Consider the following 13,829-nt stretch of genomic DNA (forward strand, 5'->3'; position numbering starts at 1 on the left):
TGATGCTGGACATCAACCTTTATACGTAATTTTCTTAAAAGTGTGAAATTGGCGCTAAGTTCGCTTTCGCAGCACACGGTACAATTGGGAACTAAATCACGAATACCAACATAGAAATTGCGTTTCTTGGCCACAAAAGAACACAAGGTGGGACTCGAGCATACTCGCTAGCCTGTTTGAAGCAGCAAGTCAGAGTCCGTATTCATAGATAGGCCTATGTCTTATTAATTCAAATCTACTTCTTGAGTACAATTTTATGTCATTCACCACTTATATTTTATTAATTGCAGTTTAGAAAGATCGTATAAAGTGATCACAATTTGTAACAGCATTCGATTCCTATTGTTGTTGTTCTATCGAATCTAAATAAATATATTCATGTTGCATAAACAATATACTTAGGCTAACTGTACAATAGTAGACTTACGACACTTATGAAACAGATTGTATGTCAAAGTTTAAAATCTGTATACACTTTGCTTGGTTTGGGTAGTCGTGAATGCAAATCGAAATAAGGTTGGTGGAAGTACAATTTTGGATAACTGATACTCATTTATATGGTTATATGTCCAAAACGAGAACAATCTCTTGTCTGCTACATGCACTCATGTAAAGAGTTTGTTTTTTGTAATAAGTGTTTACTTTTTAAATTTTCTACCGAAAATCTCAAAACGAAATCCACATTGGAACAAACATGTTTACATTATCGGCTTGTAGCACTTTACATTGGTTTCATTGTTATGTTTGGGAACAAAATTTTATTTATAGAGTACACCCAACACTTTTCTTAGCACATATATTTATTGGTTGATTGCTTTGCGTGCAATAAACCACATTCCCTATAAACATATTTTATATTAATATTTCGTTTGACATTTTCACACGAATAGTTACTACTTTTCATTCTGGCATCTCTTCTACAAATAAGAAATGGTAAACTGAAGGTGGATCAAAATTAGCTTCTGTTTATGAGATTATGGTTCATAATCATATAGTCAGCTCTGCCTGATCTAATGGTGAAAGTGATATTTTCTCACTTTACTTATGAAATGTATCTTGGCGCACTTCAAGTTATTTGCCAAGTACAGTATAAAGCGGATGTAAATGTTGTCCAATTGTTCTATTTAAGTATGAAGTGAATTATTAATATCCTTGATATTTTAAATGTTGTGTTCTATTCTTGGGTGAGAGACATAAATATTATAATAATTATATGTATAAGAAAACTTTTATAGTATCCATATTTTAGACAATTCGTTTGATACATCAGACCATTTAAATTCAATAAGTAGCTATTCAGCTTAAGGTTGTACCATGTAATAATTTGTGCAAAACAAACCGAAGATTAATGGTTTTCTTTTACGTTGGTCTTTTAAGCTTGGGTATCTATACTTGAATGTTATTTACATTTTCTTCTTCTTTGTCACCTCAACCATAGGTTGGCGGGCAACATGAAAATTTTAGAACTTTTCTTTCGCTTGGGAGAGCCGTTTTATACTTTGATAAGGCCTCTTGTTCGTAACTGCATCTAGTTATTATATCCTTGGTCTTCCTCTTCCTGGTTTTCCTTCTGCCTTTCCCTCTATCAGCACAGTGATCCAATCGGAGTGTCGAATAAGATGGCCAAGAATGCTGTTTCTTCTTTATCCTATTATCCTTATGATCTGTCGTCCTTCATTAGCTTCCTTTAGTACGTCTTCATTCCTTTTCCTTTCGGTCCATGAAATGCGCAGCATTCTGCGCCAACACCACATTTCAAATGCTTCCAGCTTGGATATTTTAGCTTTTCTCAATATTCAAGTCTCTGACCCGTAAAGTGCCACATTCTATACCAGGGTCTTAATAAATCTTTTTCGAACGTCCAATGATACATTTATTGGTGTTAGCAGTCCTCTTTTCCTATAGAATGCTTGTTTAGTCTGCACTATTCTTGAACTTACGTCTCTTTCACTTCTTCCGTCCCGGTATATTAGACTTCCTAAATAGAGGGACGTCTTAACGTCTTCGATTTTATCTACTTATTACAAAATGGAATTGACTGAAAAATTATCATACGTTGGATATTGCTGTTTTAATATTAAGTTAGATGAGCTTCACTCTCCACAGCTTAAAAATATTAAGAGTATTTTAATTCAGAAAAAAAAATCTGGGGTATGGAAAGCCGGCTTGTCAAAATATAAAACCTCGTTTCTCAGATCCCCCCCCCAAAAAGAAAGAAAGAAAGAAAGAAAAGTACAATTTTAATCGGTAAATTTACTTCTAATCTCAATAGGGATGGGCACGAGCGAGTTCGAGCGAGTTTTCTCTGAAACTCGACTCGACTCGAAACAGACATCTTTGAACTCGACTCGAGAACTCGGCTCGAAAAATTTCCTCCAACTCGACTCGAAACTCGACTCGAATTTGGTTCGAGTTTCGAGTCGAATCGAGCCAAAACGAGCAAAATCGAGCCGAATCGTGTGTGTAGTTCAAGTACTCTCTTCAAGTATCATACATACACAATATAATTATTATCAATGACACTATTACTACTACTACTACTACAACATTATTATTATTATTATTATTATTATTATTATTATTATTATTATTATTATTATTATTATTATTATTATTATTATTATAAGGACCGCCGTGGCTCATTGGTAGAGCGTTCCATGGGTTCTCGGGCTCCATCTCTGCTCCCGCCAAGTGAACCTTGTGCTGGACGAACACTGTGTGCATGGGTTTCCTCGGGGCTCGCCCATTTCCTCCCACTTTCTTCATTCCACCATTTCATTCATTTCTCATCATCCCCATCTCCTTTAGACAACCGACATAATAGTGGGACGTAAAACTGAAAGGTTTATTGTTATTTTTGCTTCGCAATCTGAAGGTCCCATGCTCGAATCCAGAGTTCAGTATCCTGACTGAGCTATTCCAGGGTTTTCCTCAGTTACACCAGGTCAATGTTGAGATGGTACCTTAAAATACAGACCCTGGCCGCCATCCTTCCATTTTCTTTCCCAATGTTGTTATTATTGTTAATTTGTTGAGTGCACCAGTGTAAAATGGCCTCTGAGATTGTATCTGGTAGCTTAGTAATAAATAAATATATCTCAAGTTCATTTAATTCTGCAAAAAAATGGCTCATGGTGGGCATGAAGTCATAAGTTTCCAGGTACATATACACTTCCTAAGAGACCACCACTTTTACGATACTTTTTCGATACGAGACAGACACAAACTTTGTCTCCTAGACTATTGTCATGGTCTGTATATGAGTAACTTTAAGACACAATCTATGACACATTCGCGAAGTGTTCTCTCGGGATTTGTGTAAAATTGATTCAAATGCGAAGTTCTGCGCGGCCCAATGCATATTGCACTAATTTTAACGGCTCATATGTAATTTGCATATTTATGGGCCTTCATATATACGGAATTCAATCATACACTACTATAACACTCGGGAACAAAATTGTTGTTACACTAGTTTATTTAGATGGAACTGGACATGAATGTGGGTATATACAAAACAAATTGGATCAAGTATTGGATCAAAGAATTGTTGTGAATGAGTATTAGTTTAATACTTCACTGAGTAAATAGGCAGAACAATATGGAGGAGAGATTTGAATCGGATAAGCACAACAGTGGCTTGTGTTTGAAGAAGACAAAATCATGTATGTAACACTGCTGTCAGAAATAAGATAAAGTATGAATAATGATAATATATTGTAGATATTCACCATTATTATTATTATTATTATTATTATTATTATTATTATTATTATTATTATTATTATTATTATTATTATTATTATTAATTTCAGCACGCAAAGTGTCACACATGTAAATATTTCGTGAAAGCAGAGAAATGAACTTGTTTTTCCGATTGCCTATGTAAATAGCTGTGCGATTTTTCCTGTTATTTGAGGAGTGTCTGCAAATTTTGACTACCATAGCTTTGCTCAAATAAATGACAAACTGCCGCAGAAAAGTAATATTGTTCTTCTCCTATTTTTATTGCCTACTATAAAAAAGAGCTTAAAACTATTCAGTAAAGAAAATTCTGAACCTCTGTAGGGACTTCTGATTACAGACTCCGTTTGGTGGTAACTTGTTTACTTGCAGAGTTGCAGGGCTGTTGAACAATAAACCACACGTGTTCAGTTGCAGTCCAGTCTAAATCTGTAAGAACGTTTGCCTCCAATGAATAAGATAAAAGATAATTTCCGGCCATACAAAATATGAAGAAGCGAAGTCAGCTCTTTATTTACCATGATATGTGGGGGCGCGGTAGCTCAGTGGTAGAGCGTTCACCTCCGTTACTTGGGATCCCTGGTTCGATCCCAGCTCGCGCCGTGTGGACCTTGTGGTGGACAAACACCGTGCTCGTGGGTTTTCCCGGGATTCTCCCCTTTCCTCCCACTTTCTTCATTCCACCATTTCACTCATCTCTCATCATCACCGCCTCCTTTACTCCAACCGGCATAACCGTGGGACATAAAACTTAAATATTTCATTTCATTTTTACCATGATATGAGAGGATTTAGCGAACGTCATGATAGTCACTTCTGGTAAAATTAAGTTATAAGGTAGACTGGATGAATTAGTCCCAGAAGCGACAGTCCTATTAGCGACAGGGACTATTATCTGTCCTATGAGCAACCGATTAATTTACATTGAGATGATGGAAGATGATATATTCCCTCTCGTGAAATATGCTTGCCTCTGGCGTTATTAGCGCCCGAACAACCTTGCTACGAAAAATGTACCTGCCAGTAATACAGTTCATCAAATATATTTTCCCTCTACAGTGAGTGTAAATAAAACTTATTTTAATTTTGAGTTAGATTTGACATAAAACATGTCAAATAACTTAGCGAGACAACAGGGACATTTCCATGAAAAGTATATTTCTATGTAATTATTGACAATCCAGTTGTAATATCTCCTTTCTTCAAAAGCTCTGTTTTCTGTACTTAATTTGATTCAAATCTAGTTACTCACTAAGCACAGTAATATATTTTATTTTGAAAAACTTAAACGTGTAACAGTTTCGCTAACTATCTACTTTTTAGACTTCAAAGACACTGAATAAAATGAAAAAAGTCAATGATAAACGACAGTTTTTGAGATCCTTTACATCTGATTGGCTATTCTCAACCAATCTCACCAATTACAATGCAGTTCACTCTAAACAATCCAAAAGGTAAACAAACTCTTTACTACCTTCCTCCGTATTGTAAGCTACAAAAACGAAAACTAATTGCTTACTTTGCCTTCCTTCCTTGTTTTAACTTATACATAAAAGCTTGTCGTATAGCAATCTGAAATGCGAGTAATCCCTTATAACTAGACGAACTGTTAAGTCCTGCGAGAGATTTGTAACTTGTGTAATAATTTCTTCGAATAATTTTTTTTAGATTTCTTTGATATCCTCAAGTGCTGAACACCCTCTTCCCATGGGCGCCCGATGGGAAGGCAGGGATCACCCCCCTGGCTCACTAAATTGTATACGTAATATAGCAAACCACGTATATTAAATATCAGATATACCAGACATGATACAGCAACCATGAAGATGCCCCTCCCTAGAAAATTTTCTTTGGGCACCCTTACCTCTTTCTGATTTCTTTCTTATGCCATAAACATATTCAATCTAAACTTATGCTCCGCATCATTTTAACATGAAATTTTTAATTATATTAGAATCATAGACAAAGGCGGAGCTACTCTAAATATTTAGTTAGTTTTCCCCTTGATATAGTCATTGTATTCATAGAAAGTAATTCAAAAATATTTAGGAAAAACGTAGAAAATATTGTTAGTGTAATGAGAGTAGTCTCACGTATTAAATTCAGGTAGAGCGAAATTTTTCATAGTACATTTTGTTATGTTCTAAATCGCATTAGCATGAAACAAGTTAAAGAAGAGAGAACCTTGTCTTCTTCCATTATCTTAGTATGAACGAATCGGTGACTCATAGAGCAGTTAACAGATCGAATCGGTCGCTCATAGGACAGTTAACAGTTCCTGTCGCTAATAGGAATGTCGCAAGTGGGACAACACCGACTGGATTGGTATTAAACCACAAGGGAAACTTGTTTGGTATGTATCACTGTATCGAATTGCATAGGAATGAGAACTTTCTTTTTATACTTACTCAAAAGTCAGAAAATGTGGCATACAATATGTTTCCACGAGCTGTCCATATTATACAAATAACAACATTGTTATCCGGAATAGGCTTTTTGCAAATATTGGTAATAATAATAATAATAATAATAATAATAATAATAATAATAATAATAATAATAATAATAATAATAATAATAATAATAATATGTAGAAACTAGATGACGATTATTTTTCTCGCAAGAAATTCTAAATATGAGAATTTAAAAATTATACAGCTAAAGACAATATAGGAATATTACGAAAGAGTATTATGAAGATAATTTAAAGTTAAGTATGATTTCTTTTGTCACTAGAATTCTTTATAATAATTGATACTAACAGAAAAACAGACTAATAAAGCAATATGTTAATACTGAAAAATTAGTAATTTCTCCATATAGCCTTTGATAAGATATTCAGAAAAGTGATCAATTTTGAATTATCCCTTTTATTAATCATTCATAATGGGAGCCATTTCAACACAGCTATACACAGTCACATACCGGTATATGAAGATAAGGAGATTTAATGTTGATAATTATGGTTGGAGGGGGTAATTCGATATATATATATATATATGATAAAATATTGGAAAATATGGTAAATTTTACGTATTAATTAATTACGAGTATTCATAACGTGAGAGCTGCTTCGACACTGCTATAGCATAAAGGTGTATACCAGGAGATAAATTGATACCGACATCAATTTGATTAAAGAGGGGTTACATGAGACATATCATGTATAGGCCTATATCCATCTTAGAATACCACGGCAACCCTGTTATTTTTCTGGTCTGGAGTTAGCAGTTATCTGAATTACCGCGGTGCTTGACCCGGATTTAGGGTTGTCAACGGATTGAGTGGCTCGGCTCACAACTCATCTACTATCGAGCCGAACCGAGAAGTGAGCCGAGTCAACATCCCATCTAACCGAGACGGCAAAAACCGATGGCTCACTTGAGCCGAACTAAACCGATTCGGTGGCTCATCCCGAACGAGCCGGCTCAGGCCATAGGGCTCAATTGAGCCAAGCCGATGGCTCAGTTGAACCGAGCCGGCTCGAGCTGTTCGCACAGTTGAACCGAGCCGAGCCCGTTGACATCACTACCCTGGTTGGGCTTCTGCTTAGGTTCAGAAATACGACCGTGCAGGCCTCAGTCTTGATGGTAAAAACTGCAGTATATATATATATATATATATATATATATATATATATATATATATATATATATATATATATTGGTGCTCACGACATTTGAGGCTGTCCTTTTATTTTTTTAAAAAAAATTCTATTGTGGTCTCGTTATCGAGACGACATGAGATGCAAGCAGTGTCCCCTCTCGTGAGCAACACTAAAAGTATTCTACATTACGGCTTACATTTCTCATGGCTTTCGCTTTCCAGTTTAAACAGGCCATGATTTCAAAACGAGCTAAAACGAGCTAAACGAGCGAGCCACGTATCAAACTTGACTCGACTCGAAACTCGATCTCAAAAACAGTAACTCGACTCGGAACTCGGCTCGAAACTCGACTTGAATTCGAGTCGAGTTTCGAGTCGAGTCAAGTTTCAGTTCGACTCGTGCCCATCCCTAAATCTCAACATAATCTTAATATTAAGAAACCCAACATTTAAATTTTACATCAAAGTGAGACGTCAACAAGAATCGTGACATTAGATCAGGATCAGTCGTAATATTCACATTGTACACTGTTTCCTGGACAAAGAACTCCCTTATAACCTTCATTGTTACTGGTGATATTGGTACACTCATATCTAAAATTATTGTCGCATGTCTATAAATATGTTGTTGTGGGAATATAATTTGATAACAAATTCGTCTGGTATTTCTTATAATGTATATAATCGGCAAAGACATGTATCTGGCAAATTTCACGTCAAAACAGCAGTAAATTAGAACAATAAAACTTTCTTGTACATTTATCAACATTCTATTTTACTCATTCTAATTTTCGTATTTATAATTATTTTTTTATGAAATTTGCCACAAATATACATTTCTCGATTATACACATAGTATCTGTATTAAAACTACCCTGAAAATCATTATCAAATTATATTCTTACAAGAAGACAGTTATAGATATGCGACAGTCATTTTGGACATGAGTGTACATTACTCTCCAACAAACTGGAGAAACCATTTATGTTTTTAGCCACAATTATGGAAAAAAAGATACTTTCGGAAGTGGGGTCGACTTAAGAGCCAAGAAAGTTAATTAAATTTCCACCACAGATTTTAGCAAAATACCATGTTTATATCTTAACTATATGTAAAACTACATGAGCTGACATAAATTATTGAGCACTTTATGTAGGGCTACAATGATTAAATTAGGCATGATTGTAGCTTTCCGGAACTAACCCACGGGAAAATTGCCAAAAATGAATATTTTTAATTTTTAGGGGTCTAAAGAGGGGATGAAGAATTTTCCCATGTTATTTAAGTGGACCTTACTCTTGGAACTATAATCTCATGTTTTAGGTACTTACAATTGGAATAAAAACTTGAAATTCGGTATGCTTATACGTTTTAGTTAGCTTTACCTAAGTGATTCATCAGAAATAAAAATTTCCAAGCGTAGAGTGGTTTTATGGGGGACTGAAAAATCTTTCCCATGTTATTTATATGAGACTTCTATACTCCAAAATGATTAGGCACTTCTGGAAGGGTTGGAATAATGAAATTTTCATGATTGTAGCCTTCCAGGACTAACCGACAGAAAAATTGCCGAAAGTGAATATTTTTATTTTTTTAGGGGTCTAAAGGGGGATGAAGAAATTCTCATGCTATTTAAATGGGCGTTTTCTTGGGATATAAAATCTTATCTTTTAAATAATTGAAATAAGAAAAAAATGATGGGTTCAAGAGGTGAGAGGCCTGTAGGTCGAGCAAAGACAATGTGTGGGGGCGAAGCCTCCGGATGGGCAAAATTAGGAAATATCAAGAGCAAGTTCACGAAATTCACTGTTGATCGAAAGGCCGATAGATAAGAAATGCGAGGCCGTAGGCTGAGCAAACATTGTGGTCTGGGGGCGGAGCCCCCAGCCAGCGAAAGGCTTGTTTAAAATATAAAATTCGATAATTTCAAGCTAAAGTTGTGTTACTTGTTTCCCGCTACCTTGTCTCCTTTCTAAATATGAGCTATATAAAGTATGCACAGTGAAATTAAAAGATCATACAAATTAAAAGTTGCCTTAAGTGTTGTAATGATTTTATTGTGGAAATATAGCATGTAAGGTAAGTTCTCTAATTTTTTTTATACGCATGCCCAACCACAGTTCTTCGTAGACCTTCAATTTTCGTCCAATTTCTTATACAGCAGATTTAACTAAATATTTCTAAATGATAATTAAGTTCCTGTCACATTTGCACTTGTTTGTGTCTTTTCTCTTATAGAAGTACTCTGTCTCCTCAAACTGTTTACCAAATTTTGGCTTGAAATTTCCTGATAAAGGTAGTCGATGAAAGTAATAGAGTCAAAGTGCAGTAAGCTTTAGATAATTTCTCCATTTTGCATAAGAGCGTGGCTGATAGATAATTTCAAAAAAATAGTGAGTTATTGAGTATTCCCAAGTGAAATTTCGAGAATTTATCTTTTTATGCTGGATCAGTAATTTTAAAGGAGCAGTTCGAGTTAAAAACAAGTTTGGTGCAATAGAAAGAGAAACAAAAAATAAGAGACCCGTATTTTTTTATATCTTGATAGGCCGTCTCGTTCAGCTTCTACAGGCATTTGTTTTTGATGAATCGTAAATGGTGACGTCATTGGTGGGATACGCGAGAAACTCAATGTGAGTCAGCAACCACTCCCTTGTACGTAGCTGGTAACCTTTAATAGTGCATTGGATTTAATAGATTATGTTTTGGATTTGTTAGCAGTCTTGCCCTGTGTTGAATTCTTGAGGGAAGTTTTTGTTAGTTGTTTTTCCTATAGCATTAGTATAAAAAAGAGTAGAGAGAGAGCAGTAATTACGTTTGTTGTGCGAAACAGTGTTTCTTCCAGACATGTTTTTAAGGTGGCATTGTCTCCCGGAGCTCTGAGAGATTCCCCCGGAGGAGACCAAACTAATACGTCTATAATGTAATAAATATAATTGTACTGTGTAAATATAATGTGCCTCTTCGAATACTAAGTGTCCCTTCCTCTCCTTCCCCCCCCCCCGATTTTTTTTCTGAAAGAAACACTAGTGTGAAGTAGAAAACACGTGTTAGTACAGCGTGTGCTGTGTCTGTGAAGTGAAGTAGAAATGCCTAACACCTGCTGTGTTTTCGGTTGTAATTCTTGTGCAATTGAAGCTGAGGACGTAAATTATCTTTTCTTACGCTTCTAAGTCGTGAGAAATCACCAGATCGATATAAATTAAGGCCCAAGAAAATCAATGGGAAAAAATGTACCAAATAAAATCACTCGTGTTCGAAACATCTTGAAAAGCCTGCCTTCGAGAAGTCAAGTTTACTGAAAGAAAAGTTAATGCCAGTGGCGGATCTAGGCTGGGGCCGGGGGCCTCGGCCCCCCAGTTTTTGAGTGACAAAATTGATTTAAGCTATTATTTAGATATTTTTGAAAGTTTTTAGTAAACATGATATACATATATTATAGTCTGGGTTCTGACTCCCCCCCCCCTGAGTTTTTACCGTCTAGATCCACTTCTGGCTAATGCCAGGAGAATTATTTACACGCAAACTGAGAAAGAATGCTGTTCCAAGTATATTATTGAAAGGTTTAAAATCCGAGCCATTGAACAAGCACCGATTTATGTCCAGTTACCAACGTACAAATATCGTACAAGACGCAATTGATGGTTGTAGTCAAGACGATGCATTAGAGGGTAATAGAGACGATGTCACTCAAGATTCTGAAGATACTGCTTTAGAAATAAGCTATACACTGTGAATTAGGGAGTGAAATATACCGGCTTGTAGAAGGAATCAATGACAATGACTGTTCCTCAAGACCTTGATTCATCGTTTAATTTCTCTATATCATATGACAATGATGATGAAACGGGTGATGAGAGTTGTTTCGCGGACAGCTATGCGAATAAAAGAAATTTAACCGGTGAAGTGTTTTTCGTATTCTGGCAAACTTTACAGATGTTATTTCATTTTTGCCTCATATGTTGCGCTCCTGTACATACCTTGAAGCACAAAATTATAGGGTCAGCATTAAAAATTGCAACAAAACATGAAAATGAACATACTTACGTTTGGGAATCGGAAGAATGATTAAAGAAAAGGTGTTGCAGCAATCTCGTCCGCCATCTATTTACATATTGGTTTCGATTTTTTTTTTTTTACGCTGAACTCATGCTTTATAGGATACGTTTTATAATATTATAAAAACGTTTGTACAGCCCATCATCAGATATCATTTTCTACATGCAGATGATATTTGTAAGTTTCTGCAATCAGTTCTGGAAAAGGAAACTGCACTTAGGACGTGCCACCGCACCTCTCACAAACGAAATGCTTGGCACTGTGTAGTATGTAAGCCTGCTCGCGCTCCTTGCCCACCTATGACGTCATCACAAAATATTTCTTCCTCTGTTACTCGCTAACGACTGAACGTATCACGATCAAACAAACACCACTCCTTTTAGAATTTTCAACTCTACAAATGGAAATAAATTGTAAAAAATGCATTTCTAAGTCGAACTGCTCCTTTAAGGTATCGTTTCGTTTTGCGTTGTTCATGTCCGTCTGTAAGACACGAGAATCCAAAAGTAACAATAAAGGGAATTTGTAGCGAACATATCTAATACTCGAGCAGCGACGCAAATCTGTCTTCAACATTGGGGGAGGGGGGCAAATAAGACCGTTTTTTTCATAATTGTGAAGTTGAAAAACAATCCTGTGGAGGATCAGGAAGCAAAGTTGTCTTCAACATTGGGAGGCGGGCAGATTTGAGGCTTATTCTTGGGGACATCAATTTCATCTCACTTTCCTTTGTGGCAATCGGACACAAATCATCACATTTCCCTCCCCCCAAAAACACACATTTCAAATCGGATTATTGGGTGGACTGTCCCCCCAGTTCCAAAATTGGAGGGGACATGTCCCCCTCAAACCCCCGGGAATTTCCGCTACTATACTCTAGTACTCTAGCTATATCCTAGTTTTGCTTACTTTACCTGTTTCAGCTCTATTTTCTTAGCTGTTTTCGTGTTCTCTAAAGAAAAAAAAATACCCCTTGAATGTTGATGCCATCTTGCGAGCATAGTAAATATATAGAGAGAGCATGTTATGAACTAAGGTTGTAGAGCTTAACGATCTGGAACTATATATGTAAACATGTGCGTATTTCTACACTAACTTACTGATACTTCTGTTTAGACATGTGATTGTTGTATTTGTCCTTTGAGTAATTAGAAGAAAAGAAACAAAAACTCTTACGAGATATGTTTTAGACAATCCATTAACTGATTCATTTTCTAGATGGACTTTGTCTTCGAAAACAAAGGACATCTTTCCTTTTGAGGATAGAAATAACTGTATTGCATTCTTATATATGAAAGAAGTATGTAATATATTAGTGGATGTCAATTATCGTTGACTCAGAAATCAGAGGAAAGATAGAGTAACCACTTTCTCATATTCACCATTTTTACTTCCACTTAAAATTGTATACACACTAATTCTATTGCTGTCTGATTTATGTATCGTTAGATGCATATCATCTTCAATTAGTCATAAAGATAGAAACACTATATAGACGTACCCAATAGCTCTTTCACGTAAAATGGTAATGTATCGCAAAATTAATGAGGGACCACCGATGGGCAACTAGCAACATCTCGCAAAAAATTGGCGGACCCACAGCGACGATCCGCGGTGCCCCACTTCCATTTTGAAAATTATACCACCAGTGGGCCACCAGCAACACAAACGCGACGGAATACCAATGAACAACAAAATTATCCCTCCAAAATCAGTTAAATCTTCATATGCGTAATTTGTTTACATTAAGGTGAGTCTAAAAGCACTTTTAAAAAGGTAAGAAAAAGTACCCATAGCTAGTCGCGAACCACCTACCTTATGATTACTAGCCGCGTGTTCTTCCGACTTCTCCAATGAAGAAATCTTCGCAATGAAGAAATCTGAGATAAATCGTTGAAGTCTTTTTAATTTGGCTAAACAGAATGCTCCTTTAACCGTGAATATTCGGCGATAACCGTTTGGGATCAGATAAAATGCATTCGCCATTGAATTTTATAACTTGACAAAACCGTGCACACTAGCGATAATCATTCGACGCTTCACTATATCGACGATCGACATTTACCGGCAAGTGGGCCACTAGGAGTTGGCGACTTTACGATATGGGTAGATATGTTAAACTGAACGAACTAAATTTCGCAAAATAAAGCGAAAAGGTCAATCAGTCATACGTTTCGTGATGCAGTTGGAACGACAGTCAGCTTTTTGTTCATTAGACCTGTCAGTTACATCGTCATTGTAACTATATAACAACCCTTTCAGTCAATTACTTAAATAATTCTATGAACCAGCATTATGAGAAAAGGTCCCATACTTCGATATAGGCCTAACCTTAAATGCATTTGAGAGTACAAATCCACCTAATCGATTTGGATAAATCAAGTCCTCAAAATTACAAGTAAGAAAAAGTTAGTTACTTC

Source organism: Thermobia domestica, chromosome 7 (assembly GCF_964235325.1).
Source record: "Thermobia domestica chromosome 7, izTheDome1.hap1.1, whole genome shotgun sequence".
NCBI classification, from domain to species: Eukaryota; Metazoa; Arthropoda; class Insecta; order Zygentoma; family Lepismatidae; genus Thermobia; species Thermobia domestica.